Source organism: Parasteatoda tepidariorum, chromosome 3 (assembly GCF_043381705.1).
Source record: "Parasteatoda tepidariorum isolate YZ-2023 chromosome 3, CAS_Ptep_4.0, whole genome shotgun sequence".
NCBI classification, from domain to species: domain Eukaryota; kingdom Metazoa; phylum Arthropoda; class Arachnida; order Araneae; family Theridiidae; genus Parasteatoda; species Parasteatoda tepidariorum.
This window is the reverse complement of record NC_092206.1, coordinates 74627484-74646993: the sequence shown is the minus strand read 5'-3', so window position 1 is coordinate 74646993 and position 19510 is coordinate 74627484. Positions and strand designations below refer to the sequence as shown.

The window sequence follows — 19510 nt, the reverse complement described above, 5'->3', positions numbered from 1 at the left end:
CAATTAAAAGTAACCACAGATTTAGCGAAAAGGAAACAAAATGATGCATCATCGATGTCAAAATTAACTGAGCAGGCCCAAAAGGCAACGGCTCATTCAAAAATTTTTTATTTCAGACGAGTTACAAGAAATCTTTATGTGTTAGCGGAATTTAAATTAAGGTGAATCAGACAAGAAATATTTATTTATTATTTATTTGTTTTTTAAAAAATTAAATTATTAATAACTTATTCACATTGTCACAAACTTACAAGTTGTTCCATTTACAAAGAGTTTCGTGTTGATTTAATGCTATTCATTTTCAAACACAATTAAAACGTTTGATTCTTTTAAAATCGTTAATACTTACGACATAGTTTAGCGTTCGGAATGTATAAATCGTTTTGTTTTCTTTTTTCAACTTTTTCCACCTCTGATACTATCGTTTCCGATTTACATACAAAATGCTTATTAATCAAACTTCTCACTGCCATTCCCCGAAAATAAATAAATCATAGAGAAGGGTTAAACTGGAACATTTTGACTGACCAGACATAAAAATGACCGATGATTTTCAGAGATTACGAAGAATAAGAATAAAAGCAAAACCTGCTACTAAGGGAAGTTAAAAACCTATCAGATAGTAGTCTAGGTATTCTAATTATAAGGTTTTAGCTGAAATTTGAGCGAAACCCTTTTAATGTGTCAAAATTTCCATCCCACTTTTGTTTTGTAATATCTTTTGTTAAAGGTTAATACGTTTGACATGAGGTTTCAGGTGAAAAGCTTTTAAATGCCAAAAGAAAATTAATGCCTTTTAAAAACACAGATAATGTTAACGGAGTTGAATAAAAATTAAATATTTTAAAAGCATGTTAAGGTCTCAAATATTTCGACATCAACAATGAATTCCTATCGATTTTTCATTTGATATGAGAAACTACTTTAGCTAATTATATAGAAAAGTTCAATAATTTTTCATTCATGAATAACACAATTCCATTGAAGCTTAAACTTTTCTCTTTATTATCATATTATATTATANATTATATTATATTATATTATATTATATTATATTATATTATATTATATTATATTATATTATATTATATTATATTATATTATATTATATTATATTATATTATATTATATTATATTATATTATATTATATTATATTATATTATATTATATTATATTATATTATATTATATTATATTATATTATATTATATTATATTATATTATATTATATTATATTATATTATATTATATTATATTATATTATATTATATTATATTATATTATATTATATTATATTATATTATATTATATTATATTATATTATATTATATTATATTATATTATATTATATTATATTATATTATATTATATTATATTATATTATATTATATTATATTATATTATATTATATTATATTATATTATATTATATTATATTATATTATATTATATTATATTATATTATATTATATTATATTATATTATATTATATTATATTATATTATATTATATTATATTATATTATATTATATTATATTATATTATATTATATTATATTATATTATATTATATTATATTATATTATATTATATTATATTATATTATATTATATTATATTATATTATATTATATTATATTATATTATATTATATTATATTATATTATATTATATTATATTATATTATATTATATTATATTATATTATATTATATTATATTATATTATATTATATTATATTATATTATATTATATTATATTATATTATATTATATTATATTATATTATATTATATTATATTATATTATATTATATTATATTATATTATATTATATTATATTATATTATATTATATTATATTATATTATATTATATTATATTATATTATATTATATTATATTATATTATATTATATTATATTATATTATATTATATTATATTATATTATATTATATTACATTATATTATATTATAAACCTAATTTTCAATAAATGTGTGACAATAACATACGTGTACTCTTACTTACTTAACTACACATTTCCAAACTGTTTTACGTTACAAAAATCTCATATCATTGCGACAATTTCCCATAGATAAAAGGAAAACAAACCATTATTTTAATTATCTGTAATAAGTTTCCATTTGTTAAATAAAACATATCTTTTTCATGTCAACTGTAATACAAAAGCCTCCTTTGTTCTGTAAATGTTCTTTGTTCCTTAAATTCTTTACCAAATGGAGATAATAATCGTCTGCTTTCTTCATTTGCGACATCCAACCCGTAATCCCCAATTTATTGCTACCGAGTGGCAGCACTTAGAAATACTGTCATTTGTTAATATGTATATCAATCCGCGGAAAGATGTTCATGATACGGAGGCTTGCGTCAGAAATTTATTAGTAAATATTTGACACAAGAGAATCGGTAGTTAGAACCAGTGAGATAGTGTTTTTAAAATAAATTCTTTTTTTTTAAAAGGTTTGCAATACTATCCATTTTAGTCAATTTTAATCAAAATCTCTACTATTGCAATAGTTATATCACAATAAATATATATATATATCACAATAAATATATATATATATCACAATATATATATCACAATAAAGGCAGAAAGGATAAAAAGAAACGACAGAAAAACGAAGAAAATTAAGAAAAATAATAAGTTTTATTTACTGCGCATAAACTGCAAGTTTATAGAACTTATAAAATAAGTTAAAAGTATGGAGGAAGCATGGAAAATAATATAACAAAGAATAATGAGAAGAGAAGAAGAAAAATTATTAAAATAATTTTTTTTTTTTTAAATTTAAAAAGCCGGAAAACAAAGTAATGAAAAAATTTAATCTTATCATCAGCTCACACGATTATATCGGCAAAAATATTTTATTTTAATAGTTTTTCTTCTTCTCTTTTCATTAATACTTATTTTAATATTTTCCATAGTTCATTAACATATATTTTATTATTATTTTTAACCTATACAAAGTGCTTAAGGTTTAAAATTAAGTTTAAGTATTCAGTTTAAAAAAATATTATATTTAATACTATAATATGATTAATTTATATATAATATGAATATTTAATAATAGCCGTACAAATATCATCAGACGTATCAGCCTTTTTTTCTTTGATAGAGTAGAAGCTTATGCTTTCTTGTATCAGTTCATTCGATAATTCAATTTTGAATCTTAGTTAAAATGTTACATTTTAACTTTTTTTTTCATTATCTTCGACACAAAATGCTATTGTAGCCCAGCAAAAAGCGCGGGATTTTTTTCTTCCCGCTTGCAAGGATTATGTAGCAATTTCATTAAAAATCAAATGGGTGAGTTCCATGACTCGGAGCGCTAGGAGTGCACTACAAATCTCATATTTTAAAAAGTTAGCCATCGATTGACAACTGTCTTTCAGACGGTCCGGCACATTGTTTCAACGTGACGTCATTATTCTTTATTTATTAATGTCCATTGGTCACTAACTTTTTGTTGCATTTATACAAAGACTTGATCTCGCGTAATTCGGATGTGGGGTTTTCAGTTTTGCTCCTTATTATGACCTGTTCCTAAGTCCACGAAGAAAACTTTTATAATAGAGAAGTGGTCCTAGCGGCGTACGGCTACGTTGCCGGTCATGGATTTCTATGCAATTTTAATCCTGATGATGTGCTCTAACTCTCTTAGAAGCTTTTAGCAACATTTACTCTATAACAGGGCTCGAAAAACCGCCCGTCCTCGGCGGTCAAAAATTCCTCGCGGACAACAAATTTCTCGAATCCAACGTCCGTGCGGACGGCCATTTTTCCGTTTATGTTCGTGATACACTTTCAGTTTTTGTTATCTTACAAGAGTCTAGCGCCTTCACTTCTGAAATGACCCACTAATCTAGAAATACAGCAACATACCGTGCATGGTGGAATTAAATTTTTTCTGTCTGGGAGCACTGCAGAGGTTGAAAGAGGCTTTTCAGCAATGAAGTTACAAAAAAACACGTTACGTGCAAACAAGAAGAGTTAAATGCAATTATGAACATCTACCTAAATGGAAAACCCCTTTCAGATTTCTATGCAGAAGCCTCTGTAAATCATTGGCTTGATTGTGGAACTGGCAAACGTCATATTTGATTCATTTAAAAAACGCAGTACCCTCGAAAAAATTGACATTCCAGATAACTTGACCTTCGTCCTTTAAATTATTTCATAAAAGAAATACTAGGTTTTGCTATTTGTAACATAGTATTTCTTCTCTTACTGTATAATGTAATCCTAGTATTTGTAATCCTAGTAACTACTAATTCATTGTGCAATTTATATAAATGTTAGTAATAAATAAGAGAAAATTAAATTTTTATTTATTTAGAAGCTACGGGTTAGTTTCAAAGGAGGACGGGTACATTGTTGGACAAGCCGTCCTCGGGGACGGGTAAAATTTCTGAGTTTTTTCGAGCCCTGCCCTATAACGTTTTCAATGTTATTCATTTCGACAAACAATGGTATGAAAATATTATTTTATGGAATAACTGTAGCCTGGAGATAGAACCAGATTGCAGATTTAAAATCAGTGACGTGAAAACATCCGTTAAAAAATCCCATGCTACAAATTATTATTTTTACCAGAGTAATTCTTTTATCAATATTTTAAATAGTTCGAACAGAAAAAACTACGTAGCAACCAAAGTTAAACTCTTAAAGAACAATAAACAACAATTTAAGATTTCGGAAATGACAAAGCGAGTATATCACTTAAAATATACCGAGTATTTCAGTATTGAATGTGAATTTCAGTAAATAGGTAGAGAGCAAGCAGTAGCAATATAATAATTTATATCTTTTAAATCTCAAAAATATTTTTTTTAAAAATAAAGTAGAACAATTTATAAAGGAAAATTGATTGATATAGCAATATTTTAAGAACACACGATTATTCGAAAAAATTTGAAAAGCATGAGAAAATCATACATTTTGTAACGATTACAAACTAAACTAAACTAAACTCAGTGGCGCGACAGCTCATAGAGGGCCTACTGTGCCTATCTCAGTTTTCCTGACCTTGGGCTCTGGGGTGCAGGAGCAGATGTTCCGGTCAGGTGGTCAGCCGAACGCGNTATGTAGGCGCAGCATCAGAGGGGCACACTTTTCGTTTTCGGAAAACTGTTCGTTTATTTTAAGTTCTATGTGGATAAGCATATTTATTTTTTATATGGATGTATATTTAAATACAAATGTAATTATAAAACTTAGAATAAGTTAAACAAAAAGTGCGTCCCCTCACGCTACGCACGTGCTAAAATATATGGAAACTAAGGAAATGCGTTTCTCTGACGTAACATTAAATGCCTTTAAATGATAGTTCATGAATACCTAATTTAAAAATTTCACGAGTTTAGTGTATCGTATTAAAACAATTCGTGTATGTTGGTAAAAGCTATTCGAACAACAATTTAAGATTTTGGAAATGACAAAGCGAGTATATCACTTAAATATGAATAAATATGAATTTCAGTATTGAATATGAATTTCAGTAAATCGGTATAGAGCGAGCAATAGTAATATAAGAATTTATATTTTTTAAATCTCAAAAATGTTTTTATTTTTAAATAAAGTGGAACAATTTATACAGGAAAATTGATTGATATAGCAATATTTTAAGAACACACGATTATTCGAAAAAATTTAAAAAGCATGAGAAAATCATGCATTTTGTAATGATTACAAAAACAAAATTTAAAAAAAACTTTTTACATTTAAAGAAAATAAAAACGTAAAACGAACGTTTAGATGATATCAGAAGGCTAGGAGTGTAACATGTTACAGAAAATTACTAAACGTTTAAATTTTGAAGTTTAAACGCAAACAGAAAGTTCCATAAAGACCTGATGTATTCATTTTAAAAATTTATTTTTTTTAGAAATTATCTATTTGGGAGCACATATATTATTTATACAAATTAATATTTTAGAAGAAAAAATTATAACGTTATTAAATGCTGACTAATTATAATGAAATCATCAAAATCAATTTATTTGTGAAATTAAAATAAAAGACGGAGTAATACAAAAGAAAAAAACCATTCAAAACATTTTATCATGATATAAAACAGTGTTGATTTTTTTATCGAAAATAATGCTTACTATGAAATATGTCACAGAATACATAATAAAATTAAATTTTCTTCCAAAATTTCCAAACACGATTTCTCGACGTAGGTGATACATAAAATGTGAGAAAAACCGCATTAAATCAAATAAACGTCACCGTTCCAAGTCACATTTATCTAAAAATCATCACTTGGCATTCATTCAGTGTATTGTAGCAGACGACAAATGACATTTTAATTATTTCGCTAAATAAATAAGTTTTTCAAAAGTCGTCTGCTTAATATTCTGTTTGATGTTATTCTATATCTGTGTTTCTCTTTACTTCAATGCTTTCAGGCACGCGAATAGGTATATGATATGCCTTACTTTCCTCTCAGAATATTTTATGGCGAAAAAATTAGTCTTATCTTACATACGGAGGGAAATCATTGGAATTAGTAATACACATTCATAGGTTGTTTGTATGAGCCCTGTTATTGACAGTTTTGGTCGTAAAATGTAATGTAATGCGCTGTTTAGTGTTATATTTCACTAAATCTTTTCTGGATTTAATATATGGGATTATTTGCTTACAGACATTGTGATTCATATCGTGAAATTAAATAAATTTTCGTAATCAAAAGAAGTGGAATTTGGTTAGCTTTTGGGTTAATTTTAAATGTAACAGGTCAAAGAACTGTATTTCCGTGGGCTCCTTTTGGTGTCGTCGCAGATTAGTAAAAGAACAAGAGCTGAGATTATATTGGAGCCAGTATTCATCCATATTTCCAGTCACGAACATCTCACTAAAACCTATTTTTAATATTCAATCGACATTGTTGTGCTCGTTATATTTATTAGTTTAAGAACTCATTTAATATTTCTGGATTCCAAGAGTTAATTGGAAGCAAAAAAAGTAAACATCTTGTGAGCACAAACTTATCCAGAAAAGCTTTAAAAAATGCGACCAATCGAAAAGGAAAGAAGGAAAAACAAGCCAATAAAATTGAAAATAAGCTTAACATAGTCCCCATGAGATGATCTGAAAATCAATTTTGTTGTTTATTTGGAAAAAAAGTTTTCGTAAATTTGTTGAAAGGCTTTTTCAAAACAAACACATTTTATTTTTTTTGAAAAAAAAATTATTTTGTATATTGTATCTATTCGATAAAGGTTAAAGGCTAAGCAAATTGAAAGTTTTAAGACAAAAGCCACTCAGAAACCTAAGAGACATTGATTTTCATTCATGTAAACTATAATTATAATGAGACAATGAAAAAAAAACGGAGACAATGCGAGACACAGTGCAAAAACTTATGCCCAAAACAAAATAGGTTCAATTTTAATTTGCAGTAGTTTTTTTAAGCACTTTTCTGAAAGGTACTCTTAACAGAAATGTATTTCTTTATTGTAAGAAAAAAGAAGAAAAAAAAAACTTCCTTCAACAAGAGCCGAACAAACTGGTATATTTGACCATCTCAACATGCATTTATTCATATTGTTAAGACACCATCTCAATCATTTTAAGCTCTTCATCAACCAAGGACGTACCCAAGTCCATACAGCATGCCATCATCTGTCAAACCGTCCTCTTAAAAGCCTCAAAATCACGCAATTTACAGTTCTTATTACTGGTGGAAGTTAGAAAGAGAGATGTTTTAAAAAAATTGTAGACCACACACAAGCTACGATATCAGTCAGTTGTGTTGTCCCTGATTAGCATTTCACTGAACGTGGAAGAATGACAGAAGAAAAAAATTTTCAATTTAGAAGAGAGTTTAAAAATGCCCATAACAAATGTATTTGTGAGGAAATGACAGGGAAATGGCAGAACAAGGATTTCACTTTCAGAAAATTTTTCTGAAGTTTTCTTCTTCATTGTCTTAGCATGTTCTTGATTTTTTTCGAAGAAATATTTCTTTTCATTTTCTTGTAATCGATGATTTATTCATTTGTTTTAATGCACAGTTTATATTGATAAAAAATTTCTCCAAAGAGAGGAACTGAAGAGTTTCTACTCTAATGCATAGTATGTGGATAAGGGATGCATTTTTTAAAGGGCGAGAAAATGACAATGTTCTTCGCCTTAACGAACTCAGCACCATGCTTTGATAAGTTTAATTAGGTGATGGATTTATCATTCTCAATCATTATTTTAAATCAAGTTAATGAAATTATTTTTAATTGTTCCGTTATTTGTTTTATTTTAATTACATAAAATCCGTCAATGTTTTTCGTTAAGGATGTCGATTAATGATGGAGATTAAGTACACACTTTCTTAGTATCGAAAGTAAATTTCAGTTTGATTCAAAAATTTTAAATTCGATTTTCTCGCTCTTAAATTTAATGCTTAATAAATACAAATTTGCGTTATTCATGTGCCATTAAAATTTTTGAACAGGTAGAAATGTAATTGAGAAATAAACATTTTTTGCTTATAGTTCTTGTATAAATGTTTTTCAAGAAATAAATAAGATTTTCGGAGGCTCTACTGTGTATAAAATATGTAGGCGCAGCATCAGAGGGGCACACTTTTCGTTTTCGGAAAACTGTTCGTTTATTTTAAGTTCTATGTGGATAAGCATATTTATTTTTTATATGGATGTATATTTAAATACAAATGTAATTATAAAACTTAGAATAAGTTAAACAAAAAGTGCGTCCCCTCACGCTACGCACGTGCTAAAATATATGGAAACTAAGGAAATGCGTTTCTCTGACGTAACATTAAATGCCTTTAAATGATAGTTCATGAATACCTAATTTAAAAATTTCACGAGTTTAGTGTATCGTATTAAAACAATTCGTGTATGTTGGTAAAAGCTATTCGACCCAAAAAAGCTTACTCTGTTTCTGTGGTTTACAGTATTTTGTTCACATTTATAAAAAAGAATATCAAACTTTGTCATTTAACTATGTTCTAAAGCAATAATGATTTCTTAATTGTTCGAAAGTGTTTCGAACATAACATTGTTTTCTCATTGTTATGTTTTTAAGATTGTATCCAATATAAATTTTTAAAAAATGGGAAAGCTCAGTTATCAGATCTTATAAAACTTGTGAAGACGGCATATTTTATGCTGAGTTTAGTTATGTACGTACTTGGCGAACAAAGTATCCTTTGGCAAAGAGTATCCTATCTCAGAGTATCCTTTGGCCAAGTGTACGTATCTAACACAAATTTTACTTACTTATACCAATGCAAAATTCATAAGTTTTAGTAGATATAGCTCCTACTCCCCAAATACCCCCTGAGGATTTTATGAAGTGTGAAGTAATATGTGCATGTGAGGTAATAAGTTTAAATTAAATAATTTTATTCAAAATTAGTTCAAAATTTTCTAATATCTTTATAAACTTTTCTGTGCTCTTGTTTCAACAAATTGAGTCAAGTTCTGTTATTTTGAGAAATTAGATTTTTATTATTTGTTGTCCCTTCAAGTTTAATAATGTAGTAATTTTTCAAAAATAATGGTAAATTGAGGAAAAGTTTTACTAATTTTTTCTTTTTTAGTAATTTAACATAGTTTTTAAGGTTATATTGTTCTCTCAAAAACAAATTGAGTCGGAATTGCTGTGCCAATTTTGTGTAAGAAGAACATGAAGAAGTCTAATTTAGAATCAATGGTATAATTTATTAATTATCCAGTTTCACCGTCATTCATCCTATTGTATATGACACATTTGAATCCCGTAAAATGTGTTTTTACGCTTTTTACATAAATGAAAACGAAATATAACGACCTGCTATTTTATTTATAAAACTGAAAATGAAACTTATATTTCTAACTATAAAAAATAAACTAATTAAAAATGAAATGAAACATTAGATACTCAAATTTTATAACTAGAAAGTTAAAAAGTGCTGTGTTTAATCTCGTTTAACAGTACATAGCTTCACAAAATTATATAAATTACTTAAAGAATGATTGCATGTCCTGTAAGAAAAAAAAAGTCTAATATACCATTTCTAGTTTTCTAACCTTGCTATTAAATATCATTTGTCATTTTACTATCTTAAAGCATGATATCATTAGTAAACAATTAGTCTCTTTAGTCATTCCAAATTCTTCTTTCATCGTCTGCCTTTTTTCTTCTTCGTCCTTTGTTTTGGTTTTTATTGCACATGAAAGCTCTAAGCTCGAATGTAAAGTTCAAAGAAAGTTGGACAAGTTTAACAATAATTTGCAGTGTTACGGTCGGTCATGAGTCAAATAAAACTAATGATTTATTTTGAAAAATGATTGCAGATGATGTATCTTTTCCTTTCATTGCAATCTCGTGCAGTTTTGTTTCAAACTACAATTTTTTTTAAATATGATAAATTGAATTTTTCGAAGTTACTTCTTTTAAAACCACCAAATTATGAATTCTAATATTGCTTCAATATGCCAATTGGAAAAGATTATTTGATTTCAAATAACGTTTATTTAATTAATACTCATAATGAATATTTTATTGATCGAATAATATAAGAGTATAAATACTTAAAAATGTAAAATACAACAATGAAAATTCACTTTTATAATTCACATTCAGTTCACATTTCGTTTCGGAAATACTTTAAATCAGAAGCATTTTGATTTTGATCACCGATTGACTTTGATTTTTAAATATTGATTTGATTTTTATTTTAATTTGAAATTTTAGAAATTACTTAGAAATCTGTAATTTAAGATCCCAATATAATCTTATTTAAATTTTCAGAGATGCGTCTTAAAAGATAATTGAGAAATTTTTCTTTTCTTAAATCAGACATCGAACAATTAGGGCCTCTGCTTTTTGCTGGGTAATGCTGCATAGAGCAGGACAAGTGAGTCAGTAGATCGACATTTAAATCTTAGTGGTTGGGCAAAGACACGTTTTGACAGTGATGATATAATTCCATTCGCTTGTAAAACTTCGATTAGTGTATTGAATTCAATGGCTTCGATTAGTGTGGTATATTCAATGGCTCTTTGTTTGCAAGTATCCACTCACATCCCATAGTTCCATTCGGTTATACCTGAGATAAACGGAACAAAATTCAAGTATTTTTTTATTAGGTTTACGAACTATTCTTAGTCTCGGGGAAAAAAATTGATTATAAATATTAGATAATTGTCATGAAATATTTTCCGTTGCTAATACGACCGTTTATTTTGTATTCACGTTTTTTTTTTTTAAAAAAACGTATCTTTATCTATAATGAGTTTTGGTACGGTATTATTAATCATTTTTCAAATTGGATTTAAATATCTAACCAGCTTCATTTAGTTAGTGCGACAAGTATTATTTAAAACTTTAAGTTATGCTGACGACCTTTCATTTTTATTTTGTATACAAATTGATTAAAAAATAATTAAACAGAAAAATGGTTCTTCAAATACCGATATAGTGTGTAAGTGAATGAGTGAGTGAAGCAATGAATGAAAGGAACCGAGTGTGGTATGGAAGCGACGAAATGACTGAACGAGTTAGATTGTCAACATATTAGGAATCGGCACATCATTGAGAAGGGAATGAGCACATCAATGAATGGGCAAATTAATTATCAAATAATTAGAAAAAGTTTATAATACCTGGGAGATAATCCATGCCCATAATTAATGGAACAACTGTGCTTTGCATTATTTGTGAAGCAGTTATGAAATATAAATTAAAAGTTTTAACAATAGCTGCAGAAAAGCGCTGAAAACTTTTTAAATACATTATTTGGAAAATCAATACCTAGAAATTGTGACAAAATGCTTATTAATTTTTATATATTCAAAATCCAAAAGAGAAATAATATATGTATATATATATTTCTCTGAATCACCCTGTATATACCTTTATATGTATATAAAGGTATATACAGGGTGATTCTAAAAAGATGGGCAAAAGTTTAGGAAGTGATAGTACACACCCAAGCAAACAATTTTTATCAAAGAATGCATGGTCGAAAACAAAACGCAAAGGTGCTGGCGCATTTGGAAAATTGTTTCATGCAAACTTGAAAGCTCCATTCCTGTTGAGAGTTACCGCGCTGCCAGTTATTATTTGCATGTTATGGAAAGAAGAAGAGCTCGTATACAAATTTTCGTCACGATTCATACATAAAAGCTGCTGATTTGAGAGTGCATTGTCAATCGCGGTAGCAACGCATCTGAAGATGTTGCTCTTCTCTAATAAGGAAAAAGCCGATATGCATTTTGTCTATGTATTTGGTTCCAACAGAACGCAGCACCATCTCATTATGTACGAGAAGCGCGAAGCTATCAGGACGTAAACTTTTCAAACAAATGGATTGGGCGAGGTGGTCCTATAGCTTGGCCACCGTGCTCGACAGATCTTTCATGTATCGATTTCTTTTTATGGGGACAGCTGAATGCTCTTATGTATGAGACTCACGCTGAATCTGCAGAAGAACTTGTCGCCAAGCTTTCGGCCGCTGCAGGGAAAGTTCGCGATATGACTGGTGTGTTTCAGAATGTTCACCAATCTTTTCTTTGTCGTTGTACTGCGTGCATAGCCAATGCTGGCCATTGTTTTGAACAATTACTGTAATCACATGTCATTAAATTTACTTTTATAGCTTAATTTCATCGTTCTTTGTGTGTTTTTGCCTCATATAAGAATGTAACTTTTGACGCCCTATAACGGTTTTGTGTTTTGTTTTCGACCATGCATTCTATGATAAAAATTGTTTGCTTGGGTGTGTACTATCACTTCCTAAAATTTTGCCCATCTTTTTAGAATCACACTNGATTCGAGAGTGCATTGTCAATCGCGGTAGTAACGCATCTGAAGATGTTGCCCTTCTCTAATAAGGAAAAAGCCGATATGCATTTTGTCTATTCATTTGGTTCCAACAGAACGCAGCACCATCTCATTATGTACGAGAAGTGCGAAGCTATCTGGACGTAACCTTTCCAAACAAATGGATTGGGCGAGGTGGTCCTATAGCTTGGCCACCGTGCTCGACAGATCTTTCATGTATCGATTTCTTTTTATGGGGGCAGCTGAATGCTCTTATGTATGAGACTCACGTTGAATCTGCAGAAGAACTTGTCGCCAAGCTTTCGGCCGCTGCAGGGAAAGTTCGCGATATGACTGGTGTGTTTCAGAATGTTCACCAATCTTTTCTTTGTCGTTGTACTGCGTGCATAGCCAATGCTAGCCATTGTTTTGAACAATTACTGTAATCACATGTCATTAAATTTACTTTTATAGCTTAATTTCATCGCTGTTTGTGTGTTTTTGCCTCATATAAGAATGTAACTTTTTACGCCCTATAACGGTTTTGTGTTTTGTTTTCGACCATGCATTCTAGGATAAAAATTGTTTGCTTGGGTGTGTACTATCACTTCCTAAAATTTTGCCCATCTTTTTAGAATCACACATATATATGAACACATTAAAGCTCATCTGCTATCAACATGACATTTATTTCCATTGGGTCCCTTCAAATGTTAGCATCTGTGGGAATGCAATGGCTGCTAAAGCCTTGCTAAAGAAGACTTAACTGATCCCTCTCCCTCTTTTACAGATACTCTCCCGAACATTAAAAAAAAAATAAGAAAATCACAAAATCGGAAAACATGGTTGTCACCTCCACAACATCACTAATACAAAGGTAGGAAACCGTACACTTCCCCCCTATTGGTTATGTATATATATATGTATCTTTTAACTAACCCATTTAAGACGACTATTGCAAAAGCAAAACATTTTGTTTTTAAGAAGAAAAAACATCTTTCGAAAAAGTGGTGGAATATAATTATGATTAAACTAATCTGAAATTTTCTAATGTTATCCCTTAATGAGTTAACAAAAAATTACTCAGTGTTTTGGGGTAAAAAGAATAAGCAATTATTACTCCAGTGTGCCCTAAATTTATGTCATCATATTTATTATACTTTCCACTAAGTAACGGAATTTTTGCCATCCGTGATAAGCTTATTTGAATTTTTTTTATTTTTAAGAAAATTATTTTGACAAGAGATGACGCCAAAATCTGTTGTTAGAGTTCAACCTCCTGTCTGCAGAAGACCCGATTCAACATTCAAATCATTCACATTGAATGACGACGAATCCTTAAGTAGATGAATCCCATGCCTTAATGGCAGCATTCGTTGCCTTGGAGGTTAAATTTGAATATTTAATTAGATTCAGAAAGAACAACAAACTTGTGAATGCTGCCCACTCAAGGTCACGTACTCTTCCTTTCCATCAAAAGATTACCTCCGTACTTTGACTCCCCAAAAGTGGAAGTGGGATTTACCCACAATTCCTCACAACGCCCATCAAGTAACACATTGAATGATCAAATAAACAAATAGTTGTACGACATTTAACGCAGACCGAAGGTCCTTTGGTGCTGGCTTTCGTCTCTAAGATTTCTTATTTTACATCTGAGACCAGAAACAAGAAATCTTAGGGTTATGAGATTCACCTGACAAGGCGTATCCAATCAGTTGCCAACCTTGCATACATGCATCAACCGTGGGTGTTTAATAATAGACAATTAATGTGCCTACCTTTAATTAGTTTCTGGAATTTCGGAACTTCGATGGCATGAAGTTATAATTTAAAGGATGTATGTAAAATTTATGTTTAATGCTGACCTTCTCTGAAATAGTTATTAAAAAAGAAATAATATATTTCAATTTCTCTTGTACTGTGGGTGTAATAAGAGGCTATTCAACTATTCAAAATTTTAAATAAATTTATCTTTAGAATCATGAATGATTGTTGGGGTAATGGAGAATATATAAATAAGAAAGTAATGTTAATAAAAAGTATGAGTACTGTATTGATAATATATAAGTTATCATCATTGACCATGAATTAATGTTTACGCACTATAGATCAAAAATAAATGAAAGTAATAATTCTTTTTCTTTTTTTTCCGTAACGGCTGGTACTGAACTTTCGTTCTTCACCTTGGAAGATGCCGGAAGTGTTGCTCATTTAACCTTACCCAGTGGGCACCTGTGAACCTAAGTGACGGAGGCGAGCAACATTACCCACTCCACATTGCCACAAATACTCGTTCATAGGGTGGTCCACATTCACACATCACTCACAACAGATGACAACACATAGAGAGAAACATCCATGCCCAGAGCGGGATTCGAACCCGCAGCCAATGGCTTCGCAGTCAGGCACGTTAACCGCTCGGCCATCTTGCCGGCATGAATAAATAATAATAAAAAAATATTTTTTTATTAACATATTTATAAATAAATAATAAAAATAATAAATATATACATCAGTAAAAATCTAAATGCATATTTTAAACTTATTTTTTATGCAAATTTAAACAGAGATTCTTTATTATTCGGTAGTAAAAACTTACTTCCAACCGTGATCGTATTTTAGACCTCTAAGACTCTGTCATTTGATTGTTTGTTTAAAAATCATACCGTAAAATATTTTTTGGGCTGCATATTTACATGGTGAACAAATTTTATTTCCTGGAAAAAATAATAGAAAAAAAGCGAATAATTTATAGCTAAGTAACGTAAGCATCTTTATCAATATACTTAGTTATAATAAAACTTTTTATTATTCTAAAATTTTTCAAATAATAATAGCACACTATGAAAAATTCCGAATCAAATTACTGTATAAAGTACTGACACTTTGAGTGCATTATCCGTAAAATCCATTTTTTCAGTAAAATATAATATTTTAATTTTTACAGTCATATCATGTGCCAAATTTTGAGTAATTTGTTGTATGATGTTTAAATGAGTCCCTAAGATGAGATGCACATTTTTATCAGGGCTAAAGAGAATAGAAGGGCTAGTTCACTCCTTTGAAGTATCTCTCGCCGCGCCGATCCTCTTACGTCACTCTAGTGACTACACTTTGGCGCAAAGCTCGCACTTTTACTTCCAGAACGGAGCGTTTGGCCTTACTAGCTCTAACTAATATTGAATCATTTCTTTCACTATTTACCCNATAAAGTGATTTAACATTTTAACTTACTAGAACGTTAAATCAATGAGAACCCTGAGCTTGCTTCTTTGCAATGAGACGGTTCCATATGGGGGTAATAGGAGACAAAGATACATTACAAATATTAAAAAAATTATGTTACTACCTTCGGGGCCCCCCTTTTTTAAAACAAATAAAATTTTAATGGAACACAAATATTTTTAATTTGGGGTATAAAACTAGGAATTTAAATTCAGTTGCAATGAAATGGGTGGCCCAGTACCATTTGATCCGCGGACCGGGGGTTGGGGAACACTGCTCTGGGGTACCGAACTGGAGATTTGATTTTTCTCTGGTTGAGGTCAAAATACGATTTATTGATGAATACATGGATGTATGAATTGGTTCACCTTTTAAAACGAGCTGTGACGTGTGTATGTGGCTAAAGTCGTATTCTTGGACGTATTCATAGTCGTATTCACAGACGGCTTCGCTGAAAAACAAGAAATGTACCTTCAGCATAAAAAATTCTTGGTGGCTAGGTCGTATTGGCAAGTGTCATTAGAAACAACAGCAACAAATATTATTAAATTGAATCACATCACAATTAAAAACAATTAATGTAGGTACTTAGTATTTACGATGCACCCAGCTTTGCGAGAATCAAAACACAGTTTTGATCAGATTTTTTTTATCATCAGCATTACTAAATAGCCTGAAAGCAGAATTTGTGGAATGAATCTGCAAAACTATCTTCATTAATTCAAATTTGTCTACGACCTCAAAGCATACAGGCAAAGTTTATTGTTGTAAGAATTCAGCTTAATCTAACATTAACCAGCTTTGAAAATATCAGGTCCTTAAAAATTATACATAAAGACGTTATGATGTTTAAATTTAGGTTGAATTTTATGTAATGATACTAAAAAAATTGAAAATATCCCTGACAGTAACAGAAAAAAAATTCTTTATTCTTTGAGCTCTGCTCTCAATTCAATTTTAATTTAATTTTTTATTAGATATTTTTTTATGAGAAACAAATTTATAGATTTTTTTAAAGAAACGTATCAGCGATTTTCTCTTATTTCTTTGTTTGCTTTTTAGAAATATGAAGAAAAAATAGACGAACGAGAATCTGCAGATTCTGTAATATCTGTAATCTGCGGATCACTTGGTTGAAAAGTAAAAAAACAATAAGAAAATAATAAAAAAAATCTTATTTAAAATTTCAAACAGCTCCTTTTGATAAGTTACACAATCGAAAAAAAAAGGCAAAAACATATTTTTTAAAAAGAAACCTTCAATAAAAATCCCACGAAATTTTAATAACTTTCGAACAAAGTTTATTCATTTGTTTCTTAATTTATTTGAATTATCTAAATTGATCCCGAACAATCAGTTATTTTGACCCTCTAAACTAACCTTCTGAAGGTATTTACTTGGTGCAAATAGTAAATAAAACTTTGTACCCTAAATTACTATTTTTCTTGCTATAAATTGCAAGTTTATAATTTTCTAAAAGTTTGGTTATTTTTTTTAAATTGTAATGTTTCTATAAAAAGAAGTAGTTCATTATAAATCTTAATTCACTTTTCGTGTTACAGGAAAAGCTTTTCGTGCGAGGGTTAAGCAACTTTAAAAAACTACCAAAAATATTAAATGCATTCCCTATTTACTTATTATTAAGTCACTTTTGTTCCCAAAGAATTCATATTGTCTAATAATGCCTAAAACTTTCATTAGTTGGTTAGCTTAGATTTTATTTTCCTGATTATTCATATGCGAATGACTCAAACAACTGAATAAATGCTTTTTTTTCATCATGCTTGTTTAAATGTCAGTTGTAAGAATCTTATGAGACCTTTGACTTAAACTCAGTTGACCTTGGCATTCGTAATCGCCAGCACAAATATGCAGTGAAATGTGCAACATTATCATAATTCATGATAGCCAGTCATTGTTTCACTCGCCTTTAAACATCAGCTCAGAGCTATATAGACATCCATTAGAAATTGCACTTTTAGCAATTATTTCCAAGAACCTAACTATATGTGACTCACATATATTTCATGTTTGGAATCTTGTGGTAATAAGTTTCAGGAATTTCATCCTTAATTTAAAAAAAATAAATATGGATGAGTTTACTAGCGAGAATAAATAAAATTTAGTTGGTGAACTTTCGTTAGTATTATAAATTTTTGCAGTTGAAGAGTTTAATAGATAAAGCGGGAATATATACTTGTTCACTTAATTTTAGTTCACTGTACATACGCCTGTTATAAAAAAATACTAAACTTAAATCAAATGCAAGTACTAAGCTAGTCCTTTATAAAAGGATGGCTCAGAAGTTTTAAATTAGATGGTAGCCCCCCACAAATATAAGAATTATTATAATTTATCTAATTCTTGCTTTTGTGCCTCAAGATACATTTTTATGGCTAAAGTTCAAAAACATTTATCTAAAATGCGATTCCCAAAATTATAAAGGCAAAGAGTACATTTTCAAAACTAGAGCGACAGTATCCTAAGTTTAGTTTATTGATTTATCATATTATTTTTAAATTATGTGTAGGGGAGAGGGAGAATTTTTAAATTGGAAGGAACATGTGAAGACATTATGTTTTATCCTAAAAAATTTATATTGTTCACAAATACGCAGTACGCACGCAATTATTTATGAAGTAAGTTCACCTATTTTTTAAATGCAGCATACGTATGCATCTTTGTAAAGTTTGACACTCTTCTTTTAACTTGATATTAATATCAAAATTCTCTCTCTTATCAAAAAATTATAAAAGAATAATAAAGTCTCCCTCAGTTGAACACCTCCAATGCATTATTTTATTTATGTAAAAAAAAAAATGCATAATAACGAAGTTATTATGATTTTTTTTTTAGCGGAAATGCATAATAACGAAGTTAAAAGTTGAAACCCATTAAATGTATTGTTTCGAAGCCTTTTTCAACAAGTCTCACATAATAATTGCATAATCTGCAATTTAAGCTCCACCTTTGGTTTAGATAAAGACTGAGACAAAAGAAAGTTTTTTAAAAAATATTTTACACAGATATAGTAGAATATGTAAGTGTTTTTGGAGAACTTGAAGACTAACCTTTCACTTGATATTAAAATGAAAGTTCTCTGTCATAAAAAAAAAATTATAAAAATTAATAAAGTGTCCCCCAATAGCAAGTGTTCAACCCCTCATGTGCAGCAATTAATGATATTATGTACCTAAAGCGAGGAAATGTGTGATAACGAAAATTAGAGTTGAACCCTTTATGTGTATGGCTTCGAAGATTTTTTAAGCCCGTCTCACATAAAAATTACATAATCAACGATTTAAGCGCCATCTCTGGTATTAGGTAGAGAAAGAATAGGAAAAAAGAAAAAAATTTATATTTTTTTTTGCAAACATATTAAAGCACGTGTGTGAGTTTTTTTTAAAGTTTGACACCCTCCCTTTCATTTGATATTAATATCAAAATTCTCTCTCATACAAAAAAATTTTAAAAAATTAATAAATTGTC

At 29.1% G+C, this 19510-nt stretch overlaps 1 long non-coding RNA gene across 1 annotated transcript in view; it reads right to left on the bottom strand.

Annotated features, from left to right (window-relative positions):
- Positions 1 to 16062: 16062 nt before the first annotated feature.
- LOC139425165 (uncharacterized) overlaps positions 16063 to 19510 on the bottom strand; it is a 38632-nt gene continuing 35184 nt past the window's right edge. Inside the window, exon 3 of the long non-coding RNA XR_011636442.1 lies at positions 16063 to 16472. This is a non-coding gene — a long non-coding RNA (uncharacterized lncRNA). The remainder of the gene's footprint in view (positions 16473 to 19510) is intronic.